This window comes from Leucopleurus acutus, assembly GCF_964270905.1.
Source record: "Leucopleurus acutus genome assembly, chromosome: 17".
Taxonomy (NCBI): Eukaryota; Metazoa; Chordata; class Mammalia; order Artiodactyla; family Delphinidae; genus Leucopleurus; species Leucopleurus acutus.
In genome coordinates this window covers 37,349,256-37,361,536 of record NC_139159.1, presented here as the reverse complement: position 1 = coordinate 37,361,536, position 12,281 = coordinate 37,349,256, and positions in this window count along the sequence as shown.

Here is a 12,281-nt window from a genome sequence, read left to right as displayed (position 1 = left end):
TGAATAATGGTCTCTCTAACTTTCTAGGAGTAGTCTAAAAGCTCAAACACTCCAGAACTGACTGAGTTTTTAAAATTCCCTTTAAGTTCTGTTTAGCTTAGAAAGTATTGTTAAATAGATGAAAGATGTTTGCCATTGCTTTGCATAGATCCTTCAGTGCTGCACAGTTTTTATAAAGCTCTTAGCTCTGCCCTGAACAACTTCAGTCACACCCATCCTTGCATAAGGTGTGTACCTTTTCCCTTGGATTTTTGGGGGACTCTTTTGTAAGCCTTTACATGTTTTAGGAGAAAGAGGGGAGGTGTAACTTGCCACCTCCCTTTCTTAGTCAGATGAGTGGGAACTCTGCCCCCATTTTTGACCTGGGCCTTTAGGTGGTGGCAGGGAAGAGGTAGCCTACCCTTTGACCATAATCTCACAATTGTCCATTGCCCAGCAGCACTTTTTTTTTTTTAACATCTTTATTGGCGTATAATTGCTTTACAGTGTTGTGTTTCTGCTGTATAACAAAGTGAACCAGCTATATGCATACGTATATCCCCATATCCCCTCCCTCTTGTGTCTCCCTTTCACCCTCCTTATCCCACCCCTCTAGGTGGTCACAAAGCACCAAGCTGATCTCCCTGTGCTATGCGGCTGCTTCCCACTAGCTACCTATTTTACATTTGGTAGTGTATATATGTCAATGCTACCCTCTTACTTTGTCCCAGCTTACCCTTCCCCCTCCCTGTGTCCTTAAGTCCATTCTCTACGTCTGTGTCTTTATTCCTGTCCTGCCCCGAGGTTCATGAGAACATTTTTTTTTTTTGGATTCATATGTGTCTTAGCATAAGCTATTTTTCTGTTTCTCTGACTTCACTCTGTATGACAGACTCTAGGTCCATCCACCTCACTGCAAATAAGTCAATTTCATTGCTTTTTATGGCTGAGTAATATTCCATTGTATATTTGTGCCACATCTTCTTTATCCATTTATCTATCGATGGACACTTAGGTTGCTAACATATCCTGGCTATTGTAAGTAGTGCTGCAGTGAACATTGTGGTACATGACTTTTTGAATTATGGTTTTCTCAGGGTATATGCCCAGTAGTGGGATTGCTGGGTCATATGGTAGTTCTATTTTTAGTTTTTTAAGGAGCCTCCTAACTGTTCTCCATAGTGGCTGTACCAGTTTACGTTCCCACCAACAGTGTAAGAGGGTTCCCTTTCTCCACACCCTCTCCAGCATTTATTGTTTGTAGATTTTTGATGATGGCCATTCTGACCGGTGTGAGGTGATACCTCATTGTAGTTTTGATTTGCATTTCTCAGATGATTAGTGATGTTGAGTATCTTTTCATGTGTTTGTTGGCAAACTGTATATTTTCTTTGGAGAAATGTCTTATTTACGTCATCTGCCAATTTTTGGATTGGGTTGTTTGTTTTTTTGATATTGAGCTGCATGAGCTGCTTGTATATTTTGGAGATTAATCCTTTGTCAGTTGCTTCATTTGCAAATATTTTCTCCCATTCTGAGCATTGTCTTTTTGTCTTTTTTATGGTTTCCTTTGCTGTGCAAAAGCTTTTAACTTTCATTAGGTCCCATTTGTTTATTTTTGTTTTTATTTCCATTTCTCTGGGAGGTGGGTCAAAAAAGGATCTCCAGCAGCACTTTTAAAGTTGCATACCCCCTTCCCTTTCTCTAGGTATAATGCACTTTCTACCCAGAAGTATCTTCCTTACGTATTTCTTCCTAATTCGTTAACTGAAACCTTGTGGTTGGGCACACTAGTGGGAGTCTATATTTGCTTATTTGAATGATCATGATCCATATTCCTTCCTAAGAGATCAAAGCACATTGAGACTTAGGTAAAGTTTTCTCCTCCCTCAAGTTTAACAAATTTACTGGCGTAGAGTTCATAATATTCCTGTATTAAGCTTTTAATGTCTGTATAATATATAGTGATGTCTCTTTTGTTCTTTTCAGAGATTTGTGGGTTTTTTTTGCTTTATCAATCTAGTTAGAGGTTTATCAATTCTGTTCTAAAAATTTTAAAGAATGTTTAGTTTCGTTGATTTTCTCTATTTTTTGTCTTCTGTTTCATTGATTTTCACTCTTCATTTCCTACCTTCCACTTACTTTGTGTTTAACTTTGCTCGTATTTTTCTAGCCCCTGTAGATGGAAACTTAGATCATTGATTTTAAACCTGTCTTCTTTCTAATATTAGAATTTAAAACTATATGTTTCCCTCTGTGCACTGCATTAGCTGCATGTGACAACTTTGGATATTTGTGTTATTATTCAATACAAAATATGTTTTAATCTCCTTGTGCTTTCTTCATTGACATGTGCATTAGCTATTTAATTTCCAAATAAAAGTTCTCTGTCTATCCAGAGATATAATAGCTAGTTAGTTACCAGTTCTTTGTTACTGCTTTCTAAATTAATTGCACTATGGTGAGAGATGTATTTAGTAAGAATTTCAGTCTTTTGAAATTTTTTGCAACTTGTTTTATCACAGCATATGGTTGGTCTGTTTGTGTTCTATGTACACTTAAAGTGTATTATGCAGTTTGTGGGTATAGGTGTTCTATAAATGTTAGTTAGGTCAGTGGTTAATAATACTATTGAAATCTTTAATATACTAATTTTTTTTCTCTTTGACCAGTTACTGAAAGATGCATATTAAAATCTCCAGCTGTAGTTGTGGATTTGTCTATTTCTCCCTTTAGTTCTGTCCATTTTTACTTCATATATCTTTAAGTTTTATTGAGATATAAATTAGTTTAAGGTATACAACATAATGATTTGATATATGTACATATTGTGAAATGATTACCACAAGTTTAGTTAACTTCAATCACCTCACATAGTTACAAATTTTTATTCTCTCGTGATGAGAACTTCTAAGATCACATCTTAAAGGTTACCAACTTTTAAATATACAATACAGTATTGTTAAAGGTAGTCAAGATGCTGTGCATTCAATACCCAGAAACAGTTTATCTTATAGCTGGAAGTTTGTTGTACCTTTTGACCACCCTGATCCATTTTCCCTACCCCCCTGCCTCAGGCAACCACCAATGTGTTCTCTGTTTCTGTAAGTTGGGTTTTTTTAGATTCCACATGAGTGAGGTCATACAGTATTTGCCTTTCTCTGCCATTTTAGTATAATGGCCTCAAAATTCATCCATGTTGTAACAGATAACAGGATTTCCTTTTTTTTTATGGCTGGGTAATATCCCATTTTGTATATATACCACATTTTCTTTATTTGTCCATTGACGGACACCTAAGTTATTTCCATGTCTTGGCTATTGTAAATAATACTTCAGTGAAACAGAGGTGCATATATTTCTCTGAGACAGTGATTTTCTTTCCTTCAGACATATAGCCAGAAGTGGAATTGCTGGGTCATATGATGTATTTTTAAAAAACTTTTTGAGGAACTTTCATACTGTTTTCTATAGTAGCTACACCAATTTACATCCCCATCAACAGTGCACAAGTGTTCCCTTTTCCCCACATCCTAGCCAACACTTGTTATCTCTTATCTTTTTGATGACAGCCATTTTAATATCTGTGAGATACTTTTGATTTCCCTGATGGTTAGTGATGTTGACCACTTTTTCATGTACTTGTTGGCTATCTGTATGTCATTGGAGAAATGTCTATTCAGTTTCTCTGTCTGTTTGTTAATTGGATTGTTTGATTTTTGCTATTGAGTTCTTTATATATTTTAGATATTAATCCCGTATCAGATATATGTTTTGCATATATTGCATATATTTTCTCCCATTCCATAGGTTGCCATTTCATTTTGTTGGTTTTCTTTGACATGCAGAAGCTTTTTAGTTTGATGTAGTCCCACTTGTTTACTTTTCTTTTATTGGCTTTGCCTTTGTTGTCAAATCCAAAAAAACAAATCATTGCCAAGACCTATGTCAAGGAGTTTACCTCCTATGGTTTCTTCTAGGAATTTTATGCTTTCAGGTCTCACAGTCCAGTTTTTAATATATTTTGCCTTGATTTTTGTATATGGTGTAAGATAATGGTCCAGTTTCAGTTTTTTACATTTGGCTGTCCAGTTTTCCTAGCACCATTTATTAAAGAAACTATCCTTCCCCCCCCCCTTTTTTTTTTTTTGCGGTACGCAGGCCTCTCACTGTTGCAGCCTCTCCCGTTGTGGAGCACAGGCTCCAGACGCACAGGCTCAGTGGCCATGGCTCACGGGCCCAGCCGCTCCCCGGCATGTGGGATCCTTCCGGACTGGGGCACGAACCCGTGTCTCCTGCATTGGCAGGTGGACTCTAAACCACTGCGCCACCAGGGAAGCCCCTCCTTTCCCCATTTTATATTCATGGATCCTTTGTCAAAAATTAATTGACTGTAAATGCATGGCTTTAAATCTGGGCTCTCTATTATGTTTGATCTATGTGTATTTTTATGCCAGTACTGTACTGTTTTGATTGATATAGCTTTGTAATATACTTTGAAATCAGGAAGTGTTATGCCTCTAGCTTTGCTCCTCTTCTTTCTAAAGACTCCTCTGAATTTTTAAGTTTTTTGTGGTTCCATACAAATTTTACAATTATTCTATTTTTGTGAAAAATGCCACTGGAATTTTGATAAGGATTTCACTGAATCTGTACACTGCTTTGTGTAGGATGGATATTTTAACAATATCAACTATTTCAGTCCCTGAGCTGGCTTAATTAATGCTGGCTTCATAAAACAAGGTTGGAAGTGTTCCCTTCTCTTCAGATTTTTGGACTCACTTGAGAAGGATGGGTATTAACTACTCCTTAAATGTTTTGTAGAATTCACCAGTTAAGACATTTAGTCCTGGACTTTTCTTTGTTGGGAGATTTTTGATTATTGATTCAATCTCCTTAGTAGTAATTGTAATTGTTTATCACAGCAGGGTATTGAAATCCCCTACTGTTGTTGTATTGCTGTCTCTTTCTTCAAATCTGTTAATATTTGCTTACATATTTAGGTGCTACTATGTTGGGTGCATAAATATTTATGTTTGCTATATCCTCTTGTTGGATTGACCCTTAATATTATATAATGACCTTCTTTGTCTTGTATTATACTCTGGATAGAAGTCTATTTTGTCTGACAAAAGCATAGCTACTTCTGCTTTCTTTTCATTTTCATTTACATGGAATATCTTTTTCCATCTCTTCACTTTCAGTCTGTGTGTATCCTTAAAGCTAATGTGAGTCTCTTGTAGGCAGCATATAATTTGGTTTGTTTGTTTGTTTATCCATTCGGCCATTTTACGTCTTTTGATTGGAGAATTTAGTCCATTTACATTTAAAGTAGTTATTGATAGTGTGAACTTACTATTGCCATTTTGTTGTTTTCTGACTAATTAATTTCTGTAAATTATTTTCCAGTTCATTTGTTCCTTATCTTGTTCTCTTCCTTTGTTTTTTTGTTTTTGTTTTTTGTTTTTTTTTACGGTATGTGGGCCTCTTACTGTTGTGGCCTCTCCCATTGTGGAGCACAGGCTCCAGATGCGCAGGCTCAGCGGCCATGGCTCACGGGCCCAGCCACTCTGCGGCATGTGGGATCTTCCCGGACCGGGGCACGAACCCGTGTCCCCTGCATCGGCAGGCGGACTCTCAACCACTGCGCCACCAGGGAAGCTCTGTTCCCTTCCTTTGTGATTTGATGATATTCTGTAGTGGTATGTTTAGATTCCTTTATCTTTTGTGTATGTACTATAGGTTTTTGCTTTGTGGTTTCCATGAGGCTTACATAAAACATCTTATAATTATAACAGTCTATTTTAAACTGATAACAACTTTGAATGCATACTAAGCTCTGCAGTTTTACTCTTCCCACCCCCAGGTTTTATGTTTTTGATGTCACAATTTACATCTTTTTACCTTATGTAACCATTAATAAATTATTGTAGCTATAATTATTTTTTTCTACTTTTAACCTTTATACTAGATTTTTAAGGGATTTACTCATCACCATTACATTATTCTAAATTTATATTTATCAGAGATTATATTTTCATATGTTTTTCTGTTACTAATTAGCATCTTTCTTTTCAGCTTGAAGAAGTCCTTTTAACATTTCTTGTAAGGCCAGTTGAGTGGTGATGAACTCCTTTAGCTATTGCTGTCTGGAAAATCTCTCCTTTGATTCAGAAGGACAGAACAATTCAGAACGTTGCTAGTTGGAGTATTCTTGGTTGGCAAGTTTTGTTTTTGGGGGTTTTTTTTGTTTTTTTTTTTTCTTAGCAATTTGACTATATCATTACATTCCGTTTTGGCCTGCCATGTTTATACATGGTTTATACATGATAGTATATTTAGAAAATCCTAAAGATGCCACCAAAAAAAACCCTATTAGAACTACTAAATGAATTAAATAATATTTCAGGATACAAAATTAATATATAGAAATATGTTGCATAGATTTCTTTTTTTAATTAATTACTGATGAAAGATATTGAAGATGATACAAGCAAATGGAATTATACACCATGCTCGTAGATTGGAAAAGTTAGTATTGTCAAAATAACCATACCACCCAGAGCAATCTACAGATTCAATGCAATCCCTATCAAATACCAATGGCATTTTTCACAGAATTAGACCAATAATTTAAAAATCTGTATGGAAACACAAAAGACCTCACATAGCCAAAATAATCTTGAGAAAGAACAAGGCTGGAGGAAGTCTTATGCTCCCTGATTTCAAACTATACTACGAAGCTACAGTGATGAAAAGTTTTATGGTACTGGAACAAAATAGCCCGGAAATGAGCTCATATTTCTATTGTCAATTAATTTATAACAAAGGAGGGAAGAATATACAATAGGGAAAATATAGCCTCTTCAATAAATGGTGTTGGGAAAACTGGACAGCTATATGCAAAAGAATCAAACTGGGCTACTTTCTCCCACCATATACCAAAATCAACTCAAAATGGATTCAAAACTTAATAACACTTGAAACCATAAAAACCCCAGAAGAAAACACACGTAGTATGCTCTTTAACATTAGTCTTTCCAGTATCTTTTGGTGGAGATATGTATCCTCAGGCAAGAGAAACAAAAGTAAACAAACAATTGGGACTACGTCAAACTGAAAAGCTTTGGCACAGCAAAGGAAACTAAACAAAATGAAAAAGTTCTACTGAATTGGGAGAAGATATATCTGATAAGGGATTAATATCCAAAATATACAAAGAACTCTTAAAACCCAACTTCAAAAAAAAAAAACCAATTGAAATAGGGGTAGAGGACCTCAAAAAGACATTTTTCCAAAAAAGACATACAGATGCCCAACAGACATATGGAAAGATGCTCAACATCACTAATCATCAGAGAAATGCAATCAAAACCACAATATCACCTCACATCTGTGTCAGAAGGCTGTCATCAAGACAAGTAACTAGTGTTGGTGAGCATGTAGAGGAAGGGAACCCTCTTGCACTCTTGATGGGAATGTAAATTGGTACAACCACCATGGAAAACAGCATGGAGTTTCCTCAAAAAATTAAAAATGGAACTACCATACAATCCAGTAATTCCACATCTGGGTATTTTTCCAACAAGAACACTAATTCAGTTAGATATATGCACCCTTGTGTTCCTTGCAGCATTATTTACAATAGCCAAGATATGGAAGCAACCTGTGTCTACGGTGTGTGTGTGTGTGTGTGTGTGTGTGTGTGTGTGTGTATGTACATATATATATAATTCAGTCATAAAAAAGAATGAAATCTTGCCATTTGTGACAACATGGATGGACCTGGAGGGTATTTTGCTACATGAAATAAGTCAGCGAGAGAAAGAAAAATACCGTATGGTTTCACTTATATGTGGAACATAAAAAACAAATGAACATACATTATAAAACAGATTCCTAGATGCAGAGAACAAACAGGTCATTCTTACAGTGCAGGGGGCTGGGGGATGAGTGAAATAAGTGAGGGAGATTAAGAAGTACAAACTTCCAGTTGCAAAATAGAGTCATGGGGATGAAATGGACAGCATTGGGAATATAATCAATAATATTGTAATATCTTTGATGACAGATGGTAACTAGACTTATTGTGCTTATCATTTTGTAATATACAGAAATATCAAATCACTATGTTGTGCACCTAGGAAAAAATAAAAATTTTAAAATGTTTTTTGGTATTCTACTTTACTGCCTCTATTGGCTTTACAGCCACACCTTATAAAATTCTCTAGTTGCTGTAAGGAATACATTTATTGCAGTTTACCTTAAATAACATACTACTTCCAGTGTAATATATACATCTTATAAATGTGTACTTCCATTCATCCCATTACTTATAATTATCACGTATTTTACTTAGTTCTTAATTTCTGCTTTAAATTTTCTTCTGGTTAAACACTGTCATTTTCATTTTAATAGTCAATTAGATTTTAAATAATTTAAGGAATTAGAAAAATAATTTAAAATTTTCATTTCTGGAATTTCTTTCCTTCGTGTAGATATATGTTTCACCAGATATCACTACCTTAAATGTGAAGAACCTCCTTTAAGATTTCTTGTAGTGCATATCTCCTGGTATCAAATTTTTTCAGTTTTCATTATAGGATATTTTCACTGGATATAGAATTTTAGTTTGACACCCTTTTTTAAACTTCAGCACTTTAAAGACATTTTTCCACTGTCTTCTTGATTACATTTTCTGCTAAGTTGTTCATTCTTCTTATTGTTCACTGCTATGTGTCAAACTCTGACTGCTTTTTAAAATTTCTCATCTTTTTCAGCAATTGATCAGTTTCCTTTTATTTATCCTGTTTACATCTTGAGTTTCTTGGATCTGTGAGTTTTTATTTTTTAAATCAAATTTGTAAATTTTTTAATCTTTATTTTTCCATATATATTTTTCTGCTCCTGTCACTCTTCCTCTCCTGGATCCAACTATACAGTTTAGACCATTTGTTATTTATCTCATATGTCAGGTTTTTTTTCTTTTTTTAAATCGTTTTGCTATGCTTTAGTTTGAGTAGTTCCAATTAACCTATCAAGTTCATTGATCTTTTTCTCTACAGTGTCTTGTATATTTTTATGCCCATGTAGTGAATTTTTCATTTAAGAATGTATTTTTCAGCTGTAGAATATATGGGTTTGTCTGTTTCTGTTTTTGTTGTTCTGAAACTCACCACCTATTCACTCAATGTAAACCTTTTTCTTTAATATTTTAAACATTTATCTAGTAGCTTTTAAAGTGCTGTCTGCTATTTGTAACATCTGTGTCAACTCTGGATCTTTTTTTTTTTTTTTTTTTTTGCGGTACGCGGGCCTCTCACTGTCGCGGCCTCTCCCGCTGCGGAGCACCGGCTCCGGACGCGCAGGCCCAGCGGCCATGGCTCACGGGCCCAGCCGCTCCACGACATGTGGGATCCTCCCGGACCGGGGCACGAACCTGTGTCCCATGCATCGGCAGGCGGACTCTCAACCACTGCGCTACCAGGGAAGCCCTCTGGATCTATTTTGATGGCTTTTTTCTCTAGTTATGTCACACTTTCTTGTCTTCACACCTAATAATTTTTTATTGCATATTGTATATTGTGGATGCTGTGATGTTGCTAAGGATCTGGATTTTGCTGTCTTCCTTTAGAGAGTGTCCAGTTCTGTGGTGGCAGGCAGTTAATTTACTGGCAAATACGTGTGATCCTGTTGAGGACTGGTTTTAGAGTAATGTGGAATTATAGTAACTGTATTCCCAAGGGTTGGCCTGTTTGGGGTCTCAACTGAATGCCTGGCTTTTTTTTTCTTTCTTTCACTTTAAAAAAAGATAAAGTTGAACAAAGTTCACATACTCAGACTGCTTAAAACACAGAGCCGTGACTAAATCTTATTTTTATTGTATTATTTTCAAAACCCCAAAGAGGTTCTGCTTTTTAATCATTCTTTCAAGAGCTAGACTTTTGAGGGATGAAAGAGATGCCCACATCATGGTATGACTAGTAAAAATATTTAGTGCTTTCCTCCCTCCCTGAATAGGTAGTTGATACTGATGAATAATGAAAGATTTGGAATTATGGGACAGAAATTGATCAACTTAAGAGTACAAGAGTATACTACATCAGAGAATAAGCTTTAATGTTACATGCAACATAGGACAGCTAGGTCTGAGAGAGAATTGAGAAATGTGAGGTTGCTAAAAATGAAATTATTCACCAGGTTTAATTAGGGCCTTTAGGGCCCTTCTGAAGTTTTATTTTCCTTGAAGTCTTTTTGTGTGTGTATGTGAATACTCTCATCGCAAAACATGCTATTGGTCGGGTAAAAGCAAACTTTTGAGACACAAGGGAATGTCAACAGTTTTTATCCTTCCCTAGAAACCATCTTTATAACAATGTCATTTTCAATTTAGAATCGACATTAAGAAAAACATCCAATCCAACTCATTCAGAACTCAAAAGAACAAACAAGAAAGTGCTCAATCAAGTGCATGAAAGGATGTTATACCATATCAATAGGTGTGAAACTAATCTGAAAAAGTTACCATTATAAAAACTGGGTAAGTCATTTCTAAAACCAAGTTAATCATACATGACAGTTATCAAGAGTGTAAGAATTCATCTGAAACAGCTAGTTGTAGATGTCTATTCCAAACAATTCTATTTTAAGGTGAATTGTTATTCTGTAAGCACATAACATTGCAATAACATGAACAGAAAAATACTTTTAGTCCATTTTTTAATACTAAAAAAAAAAAAAAAAAAAGAGGGACTTCCCTGGTGGCACAGTTGTTAAGAATCCACCTGCCAATACTGGGGACATGGGTTTGATTCCTGGTCTAGGAAGATCCCACATGCCACAGAGCAACTAATCCTGTGCGCCACAACTACTGAGCCTGTGCTCTAGAGCCCGCGAGCCGCAACTACTAAAGCCCACGCACCTAGAACCTGTGCTCCGCAACAAGAAGCCACAGCAATGAGAAGCCCACGCACTGCAATGAAGAGTAGCCCCCACTCACTGCAATTAGAGAAAGCCCGTGCGCAGCAACGAAGACCCAATGCAGCCAAAAATAAATAAATAAATAAATAAATAAAATAGAAATAGACTTTGAATAAACACATTCCAGGTGAAATAAATTTTACCAAAAAAAAAAGAGAGAAAAAGACTTCAGAAATTCAATTTGCCATGGAGAACTTCACAAGTAACACTTTCCTTGTCTAATACTAAATTTCTGGGGATCTGCATGAAAACACAAGACATTAAGCACACCTAAATATAAATCAAGATAGAACATAATTCAATAAATAACCAAAGGATTAAATGCTATGTCATCTCCAATGAACAAATTTCAAAGTAATCATCTTGAGAATAGAAAAGACAGGTTTTAACTTTTTCAATTTTAATGTTTAATAATTCTGGTAATACTCAAAAAGTATTGCAATATTGTAAGTACTTATGCCCAAATATCTTAAGTTTCAGTGACAGAACTTAACTCAGTGTTCACAAAGGAATAAATTGTTCCATTCAAAATTTATTGAACTGCAAATAGTATTATGCTAGTTAACTAGAGAATATATCTCTAAAAAATATCTCAGCAGGTTCCTGGATGTCTCAGTATATGCCAACATTATTGGACTGTTTAAATTAGAAGCTGAAACTATGAATTACCTGTCAAGGTTTCAACAATAAAAAATTTTAAAAGCCCATATTTGTTAATAAATTAGATTTATACAATTGATAATTTCAAAATAAATAAAACCTGAGTAGTATATGCCCTCTATTTCCACCCACCCTCAGCATCTATCTGTACCTTTACATCCCATTTTCTTTTAGACCAGTGTGTCTCAAGCTTTAATAAGCATACATATTCCTTGAGGATCTCATTAAGATGTAATTTCTGATTCAGTAAGTCTGTTGTGGGTCCTGAGAGTCTACCTTTCTAACAAGCCACAAATGAAGCTGATGCTATCTTTGAACCACCCTTTGAGCAGCAAGGTGACCCAATATATAAAGTGAGGGAAACCTCTGGCCTAATGACTGTGGTTTTATAGATTCAATGCTGTCATATTTTGTAATCAAACATAAATAACCAACAATGATCACAAAAAATAAGTCTTGGAAGAAAAGAATGTTTTAGTTAAGTGAGAACTTAAAGTATACCAAATTGGCAGTGTTTCTATTTGTCTGACAATTGACACCTTTGATACATTATAATGTAATTAGGACACCAAATTCTGGTAACTTTAAAAAATAGTTACTATAGCTTGAGGCTCTCTCAGTTAATTCAAGTTCAGAAAATTCAAGCCAGTACACTGTAAAAC